Genomic DNA, 20,438 nt, shown 5'->3' on the forward strand with positions numbered 1-20,438 from the left:
TATAACGCAGGTATTGTGTACATTTTAATAACTCAGTTTTAGAAAACAAGGTCACACGTCTAAGAATATTAGACTGGTAACGAAGGAATGAAATCTTTTTTAAATATTGCTTCAGACTTTCTTCTGAGCACGGCAAAGTGCAAAATCGAGCACGTTAGTTGATTATAACCTTAAGAGTAAGAGATGTCTATTTAGTAAGCAATGGCTTCGCTTTGTCGGGTGTCACCGGTGTGGCATTTTGTGGTGTCACACCCACCCTCAACAAAAAATGTATATGTACTAGACACTAGGATTTTATATCTGAAGTTTCTGTAGAAGAATTCATTGTATTCCGAGATTAAACGGAGCCATGTACATGTTTATATGTCTATGTTTTTGCGTTTTTGTGTGTGAAACAGACAGAATCTTCATTTTTCTACATAATTTTGTCATTTGTATAGTTTATAATTTTTTGATAAAATGACTAGCCTTTCCGCAGGTAAATTCTGCCTACGAAAACTAAACTAGGCTAAAGCTGTCAACATAATAAATACACACAAAAATGCTCGCACGTTAATATATTCAGACGCTGGTCTAAGTGTTGTTTCACCGCTAATGTGAACACCCTTCCCCTCAACCATTTATTTACCACACTTATCCCACCTGTTCTAAAGGTATAACTATGTTAAGGCAGTTTTATTCTTTCGCCAATATAATTAATTATTAAAAAACATATAATTTTATTAATAAAGAAATGCAATCCGACATATAGAATAGAGATATAAAATATTTTTAAAGGGTTAACGTTAAAAATGGAATGAAAATAATAAAAAAAATAATAAAGATAATGAGGTCATCCAGGTTTGCTTTACATTTTTTTTTAAATTACCAGTTCTAATTTTGTCAGTTCTTTAATAAAAATATCATAACATGATGTTTGCCATCGGTTGATTTTATTTTAAACTGCTATAAATCTGTCATAATCTAAATAAGATTTTAAAATTTGTTTTTCTTCTTCAAACTGTTTTAAGTTTGAAATTATTCGCGTCATTATAATAACGCTCACGTTTCGTTTTATTTCTCCATTAATTAAGCTAGAGAGAGAGAGAGGGGGAGAGAGAGAGAGAGAGAGAGAGAGTAAGAAAGAGAGAAAAGCGTAGATAAAACATTCTTTTATTGACGTATATTCTTTTCTTCTTATAATCCTTTCATACATTAACGAATGGAAATTCAACCTAATCGCTACTTATTAATTCTGTACTAAATCTATATCGTGCCTTTTTCTTTGTGTTTAGTTTATTAAGGACAACGCTCTTCTAAATTTGTGAATAAAAGGCTTGCCGCCAAACAAACTTAATATAACTGGTCGTAACATAACTGTTCGGTTATTTTCTCATTCTACTGAATTTAAATTCTATCCAGCTCGCTAACAAGATCTTAAATAGTGTATTACATTTAGTATGCTCTTTCAAAATGCGCATATTATTTTGAAATTAAGTACTGTATTTTAAGTGTTATACACTTTAAAAATACAGACACATGAATAAGTAAGTAATTAGAATGTTCCTATGTTTTTTTTGTCGTCTTTGTCAAGATGCGATGTTCTAGAATGTTTGCAAATATAATACTTAATTACAAAATTAATAACATTAAATTCATTTTTATCATAACCTTGTCAGGGTCGTGCCGAAGTTCATCCGCATTAGAGACCTCAGCGTGTGAAAAGTTAGTGTTGTCGTGTCACTATGCCCAGCCACCTTCGTTCATTTGTTAGTTACCCAGTATTATGGGACGGTACACTGATTTGAAACCGGGTTTAAACTCAAGACTCTACCGCTAGGCCACACCGTCACATCTGGCTCTATCATACATTTAGTTTGTAAACAGATAAAAAATTAATAGGAAAATTTTAACGATCGTCGTTAAAAGAAAAATTGTGGGCCTCATGTACAACCCATTAATCCATCACTGTCAATAAATCATGTGTTTATTATTTATTTTTCTATACTTATGAGAGAAACCTAGTCGTATCATTGTCGCTCCAACAAGGCGCCAAGTTTAGATTTTAATTCAAATTAATTAATTACATTAAAAACGTCAATTACCGACCTGTCATTTCAAACCATTAGACCTAACATTCAAAACTTGTTAATTCTTACATAAAGTTGTGATTTCGAACGATTCAATTAGCCGGAACAGTAGGTATATTGATTTTAAAATTATATTAGGTTTAGAGCGTTATAGACTTCGTCTATCACTAGCGGGTCCTTGTTTGGTTAGCTATTAGATGGATTGTTTATAAAGGCACGTGTTGAAGTAAAACAAGCTTTTTCTAGTAATTCGGGCAGTGTTTTCATTGAGAAAAAATTATGTGAGTGGTTTTTATTTGGTAAATAATATGGGTTGTCATTTAAACATTCAATAGGTCAATTTATTCACATAAAACAGAAGTCTGTCAAAAAATTAAATTTATTATGCAGGAGCTAATTTAAATTTAATGTAATCTATATATCCACCTTACCCTAGCCCTAGTTAATTTGACAGCCTTGAAGATTAATATCTTAAATATTGCATCTAGGGACTTTTAATATACCTACAAATATAAGTATCTAAAACACACTTCTAATAACATATGCAGAGCATATTTTTGTACATTTCATCAAGAGATATACATCATTATTGGATCGGCATTGTCGAGGTTGGAGAGTGTACGGATGCCAATACGACAATTACCTAGTTCAAATCTTCTGACAGATGATGCTAATGTACTTTGCTAACCAGAAATTTCGCCATATTTCCCATTCATCCATCAGAATATGGGTCCATTTTTTATGTATACGTCCACATTTAAATACAAGACTAGTTTCGATAATGTAGTAAAATGCGTACTTTCGTATACCCTTGCTATTTTCGGTTTTTAAAACATTGAAACTTATTTTCTCAATAGGGGATTTTTCCTGTAACCTTATGTAGTCAGATTAGAAATTAGAAGTACAGCTTATTTTCAATCATGACGGTCTATGGGCCAAGTGAGGTAAAAGTCTATTGATTATGTGACTTCGGCAAACGAAGAGACAGATTTGTCACCATTATGCCATGCCGCCTTTACTTTTACAGACAGACAGACAGACAGACAGACAGACAGACAGACAGACAGACAGACAGACAGACAGACAGACAGACAGACAGACAGACAGACAGACAGACAGACAGACAGACAGACAGACAGACAGACAGACAGACAGACAGACAGACAGACAGACAGACAGACAGACAGACAGACAGACAGACAGACAGACAGACAGACAGACAGACAGACAGACAGACAGACAGACAGACAGACAGACAGACAGACAGACAGACAGACAGACAGACAGAACAGACAGAACAGACAGAACAGACAGAACAGAACTGACAGAACAGAAAGAACAGACAGAACAGAAAGGTCAGACATAGGACATACAAAAAGGTGGATGTATGGACGTGAGGACAGACGGAAGAACGGACTGACAGACAGACATATAGTCCAGACATTCAGATAAAACATGTAGACAGACAGGTAGACAGAGTAACGTGAACAGAATACAGACTGACAGTCGTATTAACGAACACAATACAGACAGACAGTGAGGTAGACGGGCATAAGGACAGGGATACCGTTGAAATGACTTGCAATTGGACAGACTAAAAGACCTATAGACGGACAGACACACTTATATTGTGCATTACATAATAGCTTATTACATAAGCCCTATTGATCGATTTACTTACTTATTCGATTATCATTAGTATAAACTCCTCCCAAGCTGTCACATAAAAAAACTGGTATAAATAGCTGTCAAATCAGGAAAGCTTATTGATCGCTTATTTGCCTATATTAACTTATGTTATTTTTATTTCTGCATTCTAGATCTGCAAAAAGTGTTGAGGTATGTTAATGTTAGTCAACTTAGGTAATGGCAATTTGTTTATAAAACGTAAACTACTGCTTTATGTTGTTTATTTTATTAAGACTACTTATCTTGTTGTATAACTGTAATAAGAAAAGTAGAAATTTAAATTACAAGCAATTATTTTATTTCTGTATAGTCCTACATTGTTCGTATTACTAGAATTAGGATAAGCTTAATAATCAATTAATTGTTTTATTAGGGTAAAAATTGAGTAAGACTAAAAGCGTTAAAGTTTTAGCCCCAGCTTAAATAATGGTTGTAGTATAATTTTAAAACATCTTATTGGACACGGTCTTCAAGACATTACACGATACAAAGCATATAAAGGCCAAACTGGGTATTATAGAAAAGCAATATCGATTCAAAATCTATTTTTTTGTTAGTTTTCTTAGAAGTAAAGTCATGCTAATGATATTCCAGCCCAACCGTCATCTGCACTTTAAACAAACTTCAATTTATTTTTTAAAATATGTTTTACTTATATATGTAATATTCCTCATTTCAAATATGGCAATATTATGTATAATAAAGTCATTATTTTTTCCGTTTTTTTTTTTAAATTCATACACAGCGTTCTTTCAGGAATGGGTATCTGTATTGAATTGAAAGTACGTTCAGTACATAAACAGTGCATAAACAAAAATAAAAAAGTGTATCTAAATCACCAACCACATTGTACTTGATCCATCCGTGCTAGTTATGTATGATTTTTTTCCCATCGTCAAAACAAAATAATAAAAATAATTTTTTTCTCCGATGTATGTTTTTTTATAAAGGGAAGTAAGTGTGTTTTCGAATTTATCCATGGAACTAAATGTAAATAATTGTCAGACATAATTTAAATTTGTGGCAAAGATGATATATTTTTAAAAAAAATGTTTTTTGAAAATGCTTGCAATTATTATTATAAGTTTGAAAAATGAAAATTGTTTTACAGAACCTTCAATATGAATTTTTAAAATCATGAATTTAAACGGTGATCATTTTAGATATCTAACACTTAACGCCAAAGAAGCATAATTGTTTCTTATTTGCCTTTGTAATGCTTGGTTACAAACATACAGAATCGAACTTTATATTTTAGACTAACCGTTCCAGTCGGGCCCTGCACTAGCCTCTGTGAAAAACCTATCTGTAAAGGACCATACCTTGTGAATTTATTAAGCAGCATATAATGGCATTGCCCGGGTTTAGAAAATGTATTAGTTTTCGAATTAACCCTAACCACAACTAACCAAAACCAAAACATAAACGCTAACACAACCCCAAACAAAAACACAAACAACAACGTAAACACAAAAGCGAAAACAAACGCAAACACATAAGTGAACGAAAAAAAAAGCAAAAGCGAACTAAAAAAATACATAACTGCAAACAAAAATGCAAACTCAAACACGAATGCAAACTCAAACACAAACACAAACAAAATTGCAAACACTACCGCAATGATAACCGAAAACACTAACGCACACAAAAACAGAAACATAGCGCAAACACAAACGCAAACCTAAGCGCTTATAATAACGCATAAAATAAATACTAACTTAAATACAAACATAAAAGCATAGAATTCACAATATAGCCCGGGGTTCCAAATCACACCAAGCCGAGGTGGAACTGATTCACTTAGTAAATAGCTGTAAAACCCAATCGCCCAGTTTAAAACGTACGTAGCTTTGGGTTTTGGTCGCAAAATCGAACCGTGTCGGAGCGCCGGCTGACGTTCAAGCTTCAATATAGTGAACGACTGTAATACCCTCGCTTGTTCGCAAACGGAAAGATAGAAGTAAACGTAGAGTGCATTTCGGAGCGGTTTTTAACTGGTATTGATTAATAATAATAGTTAGTAAACAAAAACATACCCCCCTCACCTTCCCGAAGAAAATGTTTGTGTGTCCTAAATTATAAAAAAAAAGAAAATTGAGTTGATATGGGTGTGTTACAAAATCAAACAACCCATCAATATCGTAAACTTTATTGCAGGGTACCGTGTCAGACAGGAGAAAAACGGAAAGGCAAAACGACAATAGATAGATAGATCCATGACAAATATTCTCTGGACAAATCATCCAGATGAAATATATCAAGACACATAATCTCAGGGACAAATGATCCACAGACAAAATATTTCAGAATAAAATATATCAGACAATATCTCACAGCAAAATTTGTATAGTATTTAAGATAATATTAGTTTTATTTTAAAATCTTACAAAAAATAGATTGTCTAAATGGTTTAGTGAGAAAAGATTTTTGGCATAGGCTCGTCCCATTGCCTTTAACATATTAACAAGGGTCGCAAACAAATAAATTGTTAAATTATCCCAATGACTGGTAACCTATGGTATGTGTTAAATTTAAATCGTCTCAGAGGGGTATCTGCTCTTTTAAGAAGTCAGATTTTCGCTGGACAACAGACAGGCTAGCATTGATTAAGGAATTAAAACACCAATGTCACATTACGAACCTGTAAAACCAAATCTTAATTCTTTCGTTTTGGAAAATACTTTACATATTTTGACATTAATTCGGTTAACGTATCATCATTTTATTTGTTTTATGCATTTTTATATCTAAAACATTTATACAAAGTGCTATTTACAACAAAAAAAGTTCACATAGTCTTCTGATCGTAAATAAAGTAGGCCAACATAAAATCCATTTGACAAGAAATACAAAAATGTTAAAATCGACTAAAAGAATCATAGTTACTTAAATAGTTTTGGAAAATACTTTACATATTTTGACATAATTCGGTTAACGTATCATCATTTTATTTATTTTATGCATTTTTATATCTAAAACATTTATACAAAGTGCTATTTACAACAAAAAAAGTTCACATAGTCTTCTGATCGTAAATAAAGTAGGCCAACATAAAATCCATTTGACAAGAAATACAAAAATGTTAAAATCGACTAAAAGAATCATAGTTACTTAAATATTTTACTTTGTGATAATTTGTCTGAGATATTCTGTCTGAGATCATTTGTCATGAAATCATGTTTCTTGTCAATGTGTGAGGGTCGCGGTTATTTCAATAGACAGGTTGTTTTAGCGGTTGGCTAACACTTACTAGGATATTCCTTGTTACAGAGTAATTTCAAAGTAAGCTACACATTTCATAATGTATTCACTTACTTTCCTCTTGAGGAGTTTGATGTCAGAGATGAAATTCAGAGACGAGACTAAAGCAGACCGTTGTTTTCCTCAGCCTATTTGAGTCTGTTCAATGAATGGAGAAGGGCTGGCATTACTTCAGTCTCTTACTGCTCAAATAACTGGAAATTTAAAGATCAGATAATTATTATGAACTACACAAATGATTAAAAAAAACTATATGGCTCAGTCAGAAATTATGGCAAAGTACTAGATCGTTGTTTTTTTTTTTGTAAAACCAATGCATAGAAATTTAAAATGATTGTATAAATGGCCAATATATTAGTAATTATCTTTTTAAAAATGTAAATGTTCTCAAAATAGTATTTTTTATGATGTCCTATATTGTATAATCCTGCTTTGGTCAATATAATCACATATTACAATTTAATAAAACTTTATAAAATATACACGACAAACCAATGTAAAACACATATTAGGATGTGCTTTTTTATTCTGTCAGTAAATTTAATAAAGTTATAATTTACATTTAGAAGGGTACGCGGACCTCAGGTGCTTTGACGATAGGGGGTTTGACCATATGGGGTTTGACCACAGCGGGGCTTTGACCATATTGGGTTTGACCGCAGTGAGGCTTTGACCATAGCGGTGATTTGACCATATAAATGCGCATTTTGTCAAGTCAGAGTTAATATGCAAGGTTTACAGATATGAGTACGACTATATGTGCAGTATCTACTTACCGAACAAGATTAATTCCTGTTAAAATACCGTTTCTCGACAAAAATCTTTTTTCAATTATATTTTTCATTTCCGGTTAAATTTGAAGTTGAGGTGGAGATTTTGGTTTTGGCTTAGGACAAAAGACATCACAATCGACCTAGCGCCTATTGTATTTCTCCCCCAAGTTGCCATTTACCTGGTTATTAATATTATTATATCCCCTGAGTCACCATCAGGTGGCGGATCATTTTTTTTTTTTACATCCGGTGATTCGACTTTCAATCTCTTCCTGTATTGGTAGTTCACAATCAATCTGTGCAGATCTTACACAAGCCGGAAAAGCACACAAAAATAATGACAGTAAAGCGTACTATATGCATGAAATGCTGGTTCAAAAACTTTGTTGCCAGAAAGCATATACTTCAACCAAGCTTTAAAATATTTTTTTACATTTGAGAAATAAATACAAAGTAACATCCTATAAATAAACTCCTAGGCTATACCCCATCGTAATAATATTTAAAACGTAATTAACATACTAAGCCAATGTGGAATTGAAATGCAAGTTAAAAAATTCAATCAACATCTTTATCTTAATATGAAGTCTCTTATACTGTATGGCTCTGAGTTAGATTATAGACAGTTGCGATTGAATAGGTGGTGGTTAAGGCACAATATCAGAAAGACAGAAAATATCTTCACTATAAAGCTGCTTGTATTAGGTTCATGGGGCAAGAGGAAGAGAAAAGGACCAAATAAGTCATGAAGGATATCGTTTAAAATAGAAAAGGGGGAGGCAGGATTATTAGGTTTAGATCTTCATAAAAATCAAGTCAGTCGAGGAAGTGTCGCCTAAGCTCCATGGGAAGAAGAAACGAATAAAATTAGGAAAATCACAGAAGTTTAGAACAGTGGGTTCCATCGAACCCAAGAGGTTCGGTAAGTCAGTCTCAGGGCTTCCACGGAGGTCAAGACACACCCCCGACACATAGGATTCACGTTCGGATTTTGTCAATGTGGACGTTACAAGTATTAAGAAGTGTTCAGTGACTGCACATATTAAGCTGTTACTGTGAAGTACCTCAAAAAGTTAATAAACACTACTTCAGAGTGTAGAAGTAGATGCTTTTTGGTCGTGTCTATAGAAAAATGTTGATAATAGTAGGCCTATATTACACTTTTCAATTACCCGTTATGTTGAACAAATTAACAACGCAGTAGTAGTCGTCGTGTTGTACCATTGAAAAAAAAGCAATAAAAAATATCTATTCGTTACAATATAATGATTTTCTGCTCGCTTCAAATTTTGGCATAGAGTGTCGCCTTCCACCCACCTGCTCCGATCGTATGCAACCGTTTGCTATTTTACTGATCGGATAGCGATACAAGAATCCGTGAACTGTATTTCTCTTTAATACAGTAATCCAGGCAAGATGTAATGCAATCACGTAAAAGTATCTGATCTCTCACGTTAAAGTTGAGAGAATCATAAAAATTGTACAAAAAACTAGTCGCGTCGTTTCTTAACAACACTGGTTAGTAAAATCGTACATTACGCGTTAATACAATTGTTTTCTATTCTAAGTGTTAAAAGAGTTATCTACTCACCTACCCAATACAAGTCCTTGCGATGTAGAGCGGGTTTTAAATGTCGCTAACTCTTTATTTTAAATTTTACACAATCGTACAATAAGCATTAGTACAAATGGCTTCTTTTATAAGTGATAAAGTTTATCAACTTACTAATCTAGTGTAATTTTTTTCCGATTTTAGTCTTACGCCCACTGTTTCTTAAGGGTATATGTTTTACATTTACAATCGATGTGGAAAACAGTTAAATCAGTATGCAAATTTTCTTAACCGCTAAATTTCTTAATTTTGACAGCTTATAACTCAAAAATGCAGCTTAAATTAAGCTTTTATTTTTTTTCTACCCCTTTTGGTGCCCCCTAGGGTCGGCACCCTGGGCGGCCGCTCTCCCCGCCCCCCTCATAACTACGTCTCTGCTAACGTATTCCATTGATGGACGTTGGTGATGGTATCTGGCCATCGCATCCCAAGTATTCGTCTATAACAGCTGTTTACAAATGTCTGTGATTCACCAAGAAGGTTTACATTCGGATGTAGTACACTGTTAAAAGTTTATTTAAATTCTGTTTCGTTCGAGTGGGCGGTAGAAATTCTTCCATCGTAGAGATACGTAAATGCAACTTTTTTTTGCAAGGTTTAGGGGTATGACTAAGACACAATTTAGTATCAATGTGCAGGAACTAAGTATAGATCAATTTTTCTAGATAAAGTAATACGGAAATATTTACATACAGCGTGGTATTTTGCTTTGGATTAGAGATAAATAGAACACCACCAATCTAACGCCCGTTTTATTTTTCACTAAACTGGCCAATTATCTCGTCCATAACAATAGTTTGAATAAAAAGTATATTTTATACATACGTTTTATGTCTTTGTAGGAGGCAGTATACTTTTTTTTTAATGGCTCTGTCTCCCCCCCCCCCCTCCTCCCCCCCCCCCCCCCACACAACCTTCCGAAGAGTTGCCTGAAATAATTCTAAATGCGACTTTTGTCAAGTCATAGCTTATATGCAAGGTTTACGGGTATGACTACGACTATATTTAATATAGATGTGCACTAGCTTTGTACCGATCAAGCTTAAATCTTGTTAAAATACCATTTCTAGATAAAAATCAGTTTTTAATTTTATTTTTCGTTTCCGGTTAAATTTGAAGTTGAGGTGGATATTTCGGTTTTGGTTTAGAAAAAAACCATACATAAAAGCTTGTAAAAAGAATGTAATTTTTCGCTAGTTTACTAACTATAGTAAATTTTATTTTTATGCCTTATTCTAGTTCTAGTAGTAAGATTGGTTAATTTCTTGTATGGCAGAAAATTGTATTGCCTATAATAACTAGAAGGTACGTTAAGTAGTCCTATACCTGTAGACTGGTAATATTCCCTACTTCTCAATAATTATAACTAGAGAGTATGGTAATTTTACGCTTAGCTTATATTAACTTACCTTAGGCTTCCTGGGCTAAACTTAGTATAGTCATTTCAGTTACGGACTATATGATAATGCATCGACATGCATCGAAATTCTAGAGCTAAATTTCTATGAGGAGAATGCAATAGGACATAAAATTTGATTTTATTGGATGTCCTCTTAATTTTTTATGAATTAATTAATATTTCATATATATATATATATATATATATATACATATATATATATATATATATATATATATATATATATATATATATATATATATATATATATATATGTATATATATATATATATATATATATATATATATATATATATATATATATATATATAATATATATGAAATAATTAAAATGTTATTTTAATTAATTAAAAAAAATACAAAGATTTCCGTTAAATTTCCGTTAAATTTTTGGTGAGTGGTCGAAAACCGGTAAAAGTATATATTCTAAAATTGCCATTTTTAAAGTGGTCTGCATGCAGAGTTTCTTTCAGGCATCTCTTTGGTAGGTGCATAAAGAACACAATCTACTCTCATGAGTCTACATCGCTTTATACATCATCAACGTCCACACCACACTACATGCTATCCACATCAACAACACATAACACCATGTACTCTCATTAGTCTACACCGCTTTATTATTCTTCTAAACCATACTAAGGCCACCCACATCAACAGCAGAAAACAATGCTACCCATATCAAAAACCAAACTGCGCATCATCAACATCATCTAACACTTCATGCACATCCACATCTACACCACACCATCCGCTATTCACAGCCACCTGTTACACATGAACTTTATGCATCCCGTCATTGCCGTTGTCCAAAACATTTTAAAACAATATGGCGCACTTTATTCGTCCTTTGAAATTTACAAATATCACACTGCATTAGTTATTACACGATTAGCATCTCGTTAACCAGTCAACCATAGAAAAACATAATGCAACCTTTATTTTGAACTTAGGTACTGTTCATCCATCTGTTGTAATGAAGACTGGTGTAAGGCTACAGGACATTACCCCCCACTTCCACGGAAATTACCCCCGGACAATCCCCCGTATTTACCCCCCGGAGCAATTACCCCCTGTCAATTACCCCCCGGGGAATTACCCCCCCCCCCCCCTCTCAAGTTAGAATCATAACTCTAACTAACATTCTACACCTGTATAGGGCCTACTACTTTAACCGTAACCCTAACCCTAACCCTAACCCTAACCCTAACCCTAACCCTAACCTTAACCCTAACCCTAGCACTAGCCCTAAACTTAAACACAACCCTAGCCCTAGCCCTAAACCTATCCCTAACCCTAACCCTAATTCTAACCCTGTCTGGGGGGGGGGAATGCCCTGTTCACCTGATGTAAACCAGTTAACCGGTTAACATCAGGCTATGTTTTGCATGCACCTCGGTAAATGGCTAGACCGTATGGAAAAACTGCCTGTTCGACTCAAAGCCATTGACCAGATCTAATAATAACTGCAAGTGAAATTCTCCTTATAAGATATTAATATATAAAAAAAAAACTTTTGCCAAACGACCCCCCTTGATACTTTGCGAGGTCTTCAATCGATTGGACCCCATTGTTCACCTTATGATGATAGCAATTATAACTGTTTCTTGTCGTTCCGCCGTTATGCCTGTGGGCTATGATGCCGGCGGCTTTTGACTTATATCTTTGTTGGTTTCTCACATCGTTGATATAGAAGGAGCTATGAAAACACTAGTTACCGAAATTTACAAAATTTAGCTGTTAATCCGAAGTGTTCAAGATGTTCCCGTAATCTCCAGTCGCTTGGACCCAATGGTTCACCTTATAAGCTTAGAAACTAGTATCGTCTCTTCTCTTTCCCCTCTTTTTTATTCCTTATTTCGATTTTTGTCAAGATAGGAGCTACGCAGTAACACATTTTTTTTGCGATATTAGTAATTTTTATGCTTGTCGGGCTTATAGTTTGTCGGCATTATGGTCCTTCGGCCTTTTGGCTGTCGGCGTTGTCTTGTCAGTCTTATGTCTTGTCGGCGTTTTATCGTGTCGACCTTTTGGATGTCGGCCTTTTGTTCTGCACACGATTGTAAAACTTCTGGGTAAACCACAGTTCACCAGACTGGTGGAGACGGTTACGAAATGGTCTGTTACACATGCCTGGATAGCAAGGGAGGGCTGGAGGAGGGCTAGACAATCGACTCGCGTCGTTGTGTCCATGAAGAAAATTATATATATATATATATATATATATATATATATATATATATATATATATATATATATATATATATATATATATATATATATATAAGCCCTGACACGGGCGGAGAGGGGGGGGGGTTAACTATACTACTTCTCTAGGTTTATGTAAAATAAACTATCTGGTAAGTGCAAGTCCGTCTGAAAGCAGACTAAAACCCTAACCTTAGTCTAAACTAAAATCAAACAACAAACGACCGTGAAGTAACGTTACATATAGGAAATTTTTAAAACGAAACGAATGATGTACAGTTTTAAGGCTGGAAATGTACACACAATAAAATGACGTCATTGATTATAGAGTAAAGAGAATATCTTAAATGTTCAATGCCAAAAAAAGTACACAAAAATAATGACGCCATCGATACTTGATAACTGGATAATAGGGACACTAACATTTCGCCTAATTTATTTGTCTAATCTTAAAATTGGTCTGCATTCAGTGTTTCTTTCAGGCAATTCTTCTTCAAGGGGCGACGTCCCTCCACTCCATGAAAACGTTTACCACCCAACCCCCTTGGAACGACATATAATTTATATAGAAATTATATACTTTACTAGCTATGTTCACTAATCCCCTTCTTATGCGAATTCACTGCATATTTTAGGTTTAGCAGGCAAAAGTAGGAAATGGTTCTAGATTATGAATTGCGGTTCTATATTTTGTCTCTTTGGTCAACACAAGCGACAAGTATTTATATCAGACTTTTTTCCGAGAGGGGTAGGAGGAGAGAAGAACTAGATTTTACGGAATGGGGAGGGGGGGGGGGGGGGGGGCTGGGACGTGGACACTGTTAAAAGTATATATTTTCTATTTAAAATCCACTTTGTTTGAGTGGGCGGTAGACGTTCTATTACCGTATAGATGGATGAATGCAACTGGTGTTCAGTTGAGCTTACATGCAAGGTTAAGTGGTATGACTACGACTAAATTTAGTATCAATGTGCAGTATCTTTTTGTCCAAGAAAAATCGTTTGTTGGTGATGGCTGAGGAACTTTGTCCAGACAAATCAAAGACTTGCCTGGAAGAAACTGGCCCCCGAACTGAAATTTGATAGTTAATGCGGCCCTCGGACTGAAAAGTTTGGAGACCCCTGATATAGAAGGAGCTATGAAAACACTAGTTACCGAAATTTACAAAATTTAGCTGTTAATCCGAAGTGTTCAAGATGTTCCCGTAATCTCCAGTCGCTTGGACCCAATGGTTCACCTTATAAGCTTAGAAACTAGTATCGTCTCTTCTCTTTTTTATTCCTTTTTTCGATTTTTGTCAAGATAGGAGCTGCGCAGTAACACATTTTTTTTGCGATATTAGTAATTTTTATGCTTGTCGGGCTTATGGTTTGTCGGCATTATGGTCCTTCGGCCTTTTGGCTGTCGGCGTTGTCTTGTCAGTCTTATGTCTTGTCGGCGTTTTGTCGTGTCGACCTTTTGGATGTCGGCCTTTTGTTCCGCACACGATTGTAAACCTTCTGGGTGAACCACAGTTCACCAGACTGGTGGAGACGGTTACGAAATGGTCTGTTACACTTGTCTGGAGATCGAGGGAGGGCTGGAGGAGGGCTAGACAGTCGACTCGCGTCGTTGTGTCCATGAAGAAAATTATATATATATATATATATATATATATATATATATATATATATATATATATATATATATATATATATATATATATATATATATATATATATATATAAGCTCTGATACGGGTGGAAGGGTGATACCTATACTACTTCCCTAGGTTTATGTAAAATAAACTATCCGGTAAGTGCAAGTCCGTCTGAACGCAGACTAAAACCCTAATCTTAGTCTGAACCAGTGGCGGAACTAGAAAAAAGGGCCACCCCGCAAAAAAATGTTTTGGGCCCCATAATATATATATATATATATATATATATATATATATATATATATATATATATATATATATATATATATAAAGCAAATTACGAAAATCCGAATATAAAATACTCAGTACGGGCATGTTCGATATTTGAAAAACTAAAAATTCCTAGTTTTTATTTATAATTAAAGCATGTTACAACAACAGATTACTTATGTGAGTTCTATTAGTCTATTTAGAATTTCTCTGTTTTTAAGTTTGACATAATGCCTTCTAAATTACTATTCGGTCAAAAGAATATGAAGCATGAAAGCTTTGTTTGTGTAATGGTTTCTCGCCTTATGTTTATTTTTATGTTTTTTTTTTCTATTTATTTTATTAGCTTTTCATAAATTTCCTATTTATACTATGTCATTCTGTATTGTGTATTTAAAACATAATAATAATTAAGAGAAGTAATTGCTTTTTAATTTGTTTAGTGCAAATCTATTAAAAGGTTCTTAAGAGCAAACACATTTTGACTATTTAAAAAAGGGAAATAAGTCATGGAAGTGGTTTGAACGTTTACCTATCTTTCACACTACAACTCATATATACAATTTTTTTCCTTTACGATGCAGCGTGTGTTAGCTACAGTAGAACATCACTACTGTAGTAGATATGTTTCTTTTATATGAAAATTATTTTTTTAACTATAAAGAAATTGATTATGGTCGGCTGTTGGCCCCTAAACAGCCTGGGCCACCCCGCATTGCGGGGTATGGCGGCACTGTAGTTCCGCCCCTAGTCTGAACTAAAATCAAACAACGAACGACCGTGACGTAACGTTACATATAGGTAACTTTCAAAACGAAACGAAAGACGTACAGTTGTAAAGCCGGAAATGTACACACAATAAAATGACGTCATTGTTTCTAGAGTAACCAGAATTAAAAGTTCAATGCCGAAAAAAAATACACAAAAATATTGACGTCATAGATACTTGATAACTTGATAATACGGACTCTAACAATATCGCCTAATTTATTTGTCTAATCTTAAAATCGTGCTGCATGCAGTTTTTCTTTTAGGAGATTTTTCATCGAGTGGCGACGTCCCCCCAATCCATGATAACGTTTACCACCCCTCCCCCTCGGATCGAAATAGAATTTATATAGAGCTTAGATGTAAGGTTTAGGGGTATGATTACGACTAAATTTAGTAACACTGGGCAGTTTCTGCGTGCAGATCAATTTGACAAGATAGAGTAATGTGGAAATGCCTACATTTAGCCAGGTACTTGGGTTTGTTTTAGAAAAATAGAAAACACTATTAATCTAGTGTCCGTTTTAATTTTCCCTTAACGGGCCATTTATCTCGTCCATAATAATACTTTCAATCCGGGAAAAAGCGCGGACACTGGTAAAAGTATATATTCTATATAGGAAATATGTCGTTATAGGTGGCGGTGTACTTTTTTGTGGGTCTCTGTCTGTCCCCCTCCCCTCGCCTGAAAGAAATCTAAATATAACTTTTGTCAAGTCAGAGCTAATATGCAAAGTTTAAGGGTATGACTATGACTATATTTAATTAGAATATGCAATAGGTAAGGGCCGATCAAAGTGAAATTCTGTTAAAATGCCGATTTCGGGTAAAAATTGGATTTCAATATCTTTCGTTTTCGGTTAAATTTGAAGTTGAGATGAAGATTTTGCTTTTGGTATAGAGAAAAAAACATCACCGTCCACCTAGCGCCTGTTGTATTTCTCCTACAACGCGCCATTTACCACCCAATTAATATTATTATACCCCCTGAGTCACCGGTAAGTGGAGGATCAATCGCCTTTTTAATTTCCGATGCAGTATTTCCAATCTCTTCCTGTATTGGTAGTTCACAATCGTTCTGTAGGCCTACAGATCTCACGCCTGTTCGTATTTTTCTTTTGTTTTACCTTACTATTAAAGTTTTCAAGCCCAAATAATTTAATTGGCATCTTCAACAGTCGGGTAAGTGTGTTTAGCTTCTGTTTGAACATTTTTATCCAATTGTTTTTGTATTAGATAAATGTTTACACGAATACTTTTGAATATTATAAAACATACTTTTTGAATTGTTAATGTTTTAGGATTTCTTAGATAGGATAGTGTTTTATGTCGATTTACATAAGTAATATTTTGATAATCAAATATTAAAATGTACTCAAAACATAATATTTATATATTTAAAAGAAGGTTGCATGTGGTTTACAAATATTGTAATTAAATTTTGATTTCTAGTAGTTAAAGTAAACCCCAAAAAAAAAAAGATAGCAGTAGCACGCAGGGTTACTAACTTTAGTTAACTTTATTTTTATGCCTTATTATTCTTTTAGTAGTAAGATTTGTTTGTTATATTATTGCAGAAATTCGTCTTGCCTACAATAACAAGCAGATACGTTTTGTATACCTGAAGAGTGGTAATATTCCCGGATCATCATCATCTTTCGTTTGTGGCGCCTGGAGAGCAAACTGCTGCAACCACACTTTTTAAGTGAACTCGGTTTTGGGCTGCTCCCTTTATCTGTGCTCACGTGAGCCCAGATGTCTTAGACTCTTCCTCTACCGTTCGTTTCCATGTTTTCTTTGGCCTGCTCACTTTCCTTTTTCCTTTTGAATTCCAGTCAATAGCATTTGCAATATTATCTTTTTCTCTACTTAGTGTGTGTCATATCCATCCCCATTTACGGTCCTTTATATCCTTATCTATAGGCTGTTGTTTTGAAATTTGACACAGGTTTTTGTTTGATATTTTAAGTATATGTCGTAAGCAATTATTTGTGAACGACTCTAGCCTATCGGTATTTGCCTTTGTAACCCTAAAAGTCTCCGAGCCATAGAGCAATACTGCCTTGACATTTGTTTTGAAATCCCAATTTTGCTCCGGAGTGACGGGGCCGTGCACCTCCAGATCGGGCGCAGTGAGTTGAAGGCACATCTAGCCTTGTTATTGCGTCATTTTATGTCATCATCTGCTCCCCTGTCCTTGTTGGTCACGCTTCCCAGGTTCGCGAATGTGTTTGTTTATCGCATAACTTCCCCATTTAGCTGTATGGGCAAGTCCTGGATGTTATTGATTCTGATGACCTGCTTTATTTTTATTGATTTTTAGTCCAAATTTGGACGCTTCTTCAGATAGCCGATTCAGTTTGGCTTGTGCATGCGGATGCTTGTGAGAAAGTAGGCAGATGTCATCGGCGAAATAGAGATCTTCCAGACTTTTAGAGAAACCCCAATGGATTCTTGTGTAGTTTTTTGTTGTTTTCAGCATGATCCAGTTGATTACAATCAATAATATAATTGGCTATATCATACATCCCCGTTTCACTCCAGTCTTAATTGTGAAGTGTTTTGTTAATTTTCCATTGTGTATTACCTGACTGGTGGAGTCTTTATATAGATTATGTTTGATAGATTAGCATAGACGTTTTAGTTACGGTTTGGATCTGATAATATCAAATTAAATTAGGTCTCATAAGGTTGGGTTAGGTTAAGTTTGTTTAGGTTATGTTAGCTACAAATATATGCATCTCAATTCAAGATTAACTTGTCATTACAAGCTTTTATTTAGCCGTCTTTTTTATGTCTATGGATGGAAATTCCAAAGCTAAATTTCTATTAATTGCATCTGACCAATTCATTTCAAATTGGTATGTATGTCAAGACCCAAGGACAATGCAATATGACATCACATTGGACTTAATTGGATGTCCACTTAATTTTTTATGAATTGATCAATATTTCAAATATATGTATAAATAAATAAATAAATAAATAAATAAATAAATAAATATATATATATATATATATATATATATATATATATATATATATTTATATATATATATATATATATATATATATATATATATATATATATATATATATATAAAGCAATGTATGTCTGTGTGTCTGTCCTGTATGCATTACTACACCTCTCATCACATCGCCGTGAAACTTTGGGAAGTTGTTGAAAATATTCCTGGGGAGGTTTCTGCGAAAAAAAAAATTTCAAATTCGCAGGGGTGGCGCCCCGACAGGGCGCGATTTGTTTTTTTTCTATATACGGTATATAAAAATAAAAGTCGATTTTTATTTGACACCATTCTTCTGATCGCTATCAAACTTTGGTGAGTTCATAAGAACACTTTAAGGAAGGGTTCTGTAAAAAAATCATGTTTAATTTCACAAGGGCGGCGCCACAGGAGGGTGCGATTTTTCTCAATATAATGTTGGCAATTTACAATATAGTCTTCGGCTATATATAAAAGTGCACTTTAGAACAGTACGGTCCATGTGATAGGTAAAGTAGAGTTCACCTGTTTCATTGACATTGGCAAATGGAGAGAGATCGATGCTGGAAAAAGGTGATCATGTTGCTGGGTAAATATAACGAATTTAGCTTTCAAATAGCATTGTAAAATAATGAGAGAACATAAAAAATATGGACTACAGGAATTGAGGTGGTGGACCACTATCCTGGATACAAAACAAAAAAAGGTCTTCACAGTGACCTTGACAACACTATTACTGAGCATAGACCTACACCTCATAATAAATACATTAAGGTTGAACACTGACAAAAATAAATTTTTGCAGTGCTATTGAATACCTACATTAGTGGCATTATACCGGCATTTAGTACCGACAGCAGTGTTATTGAACAGCACTGTCATTGGTAATCAATAGGAGAATCATTCGAGCACAACAGCCGTAGCACGAAGAACCGAAATCGGAAACATAGGGTAACAATAGCAGTGAGTACCCACAGCAGCTGCATTGAGCATGGAAGAATATACAACGACTGAACACAGGCATTTAGGACAGTATTTGCTCACATGTTTTGTGTGTATAGAAAATATAAGTCAAATGAGAAATATGCGTCTTTATTAGTTGACCTTGAATAGGACTTAACGAAAATGACTTAACCGGGGACAACTAAGTCTCTACACATTTAAGAAAGTCCTTTGTGTTAGAAAGTATTGTGTTACTGTAGTGTAGTAGAACCACGACAACAAAGCTTCAAAATAACAATTCATAAGAGTTAGTCAGTGAGCAGGTGCAGCAGATTTATGTAACGCTATGCCTGAGCTATTAAACTATAGTTTTCAAGGATTTCGTATGTTTAGTTTGTGATATTTTATTGTTTGTGCTGGATATTTAGAGAAACTGACCCGGACTAAAATCATTAAATTACTGTTTGGTCCATACGTGCCTGATGTAGCGTTTTCGCGACATACAGTAATTAGCATTAAAATAAGACCAAATTAAAGACATTTATATAACTCAAAATCAGTGTCAGTATGATGAGAGTAAATCAGCACAAATAATATGTTACACGCTTGGAACATCATCAAGGGGATATATATATATATATATATATATATATATATATATATATATATATATATTTAAAGCTGGTTATAAAAAATGTATTATACATTTTAATTTTGTGTCTGTTGGTCTGTGCTCATATTTGGGCTGATGCGTATGTAATTTCGTTCAGATTGTCTACCT

At 34.2% G+C, this 20,438-nt stretch overlaps 1 protein-coding gene across 1 annotated transcript in view; it reads left to right on the forward strand.

The window, feature by feature from the left end:
* The window catches only part of LOC131935588 (uncharacterized), a 33,235-nt gene continuing 12,797 nt past the window's right edge, over positions 1 to 20,438 (forward strand). The window contains exons 1-2 of the mRNA XM_059292073.1: positions 1 to 10; positions 3,890 to 3,908. The gene's annotated coding sequence lies outside the window, so the exon portion shown is untranslated. The remainder of the gene's footprint in view (positions 11 to 3,889; positions 3,909 to 20,438) is intronic.

Source organism: Physella acuta, unplaced genomic scaffold (genome assembly GCF_028476545.2).
Source record: "Physella acuta isolate Inbredline_101_S28 unplaced genomic scaffold, ASM2847654v3 ptg000150l, whole genome shotgun sequence".
Lineage (NCBI taxonomy): Eukaryota > Metazoa > Mollusca > Gastropoda > Physidae > Physella > Physella acuta.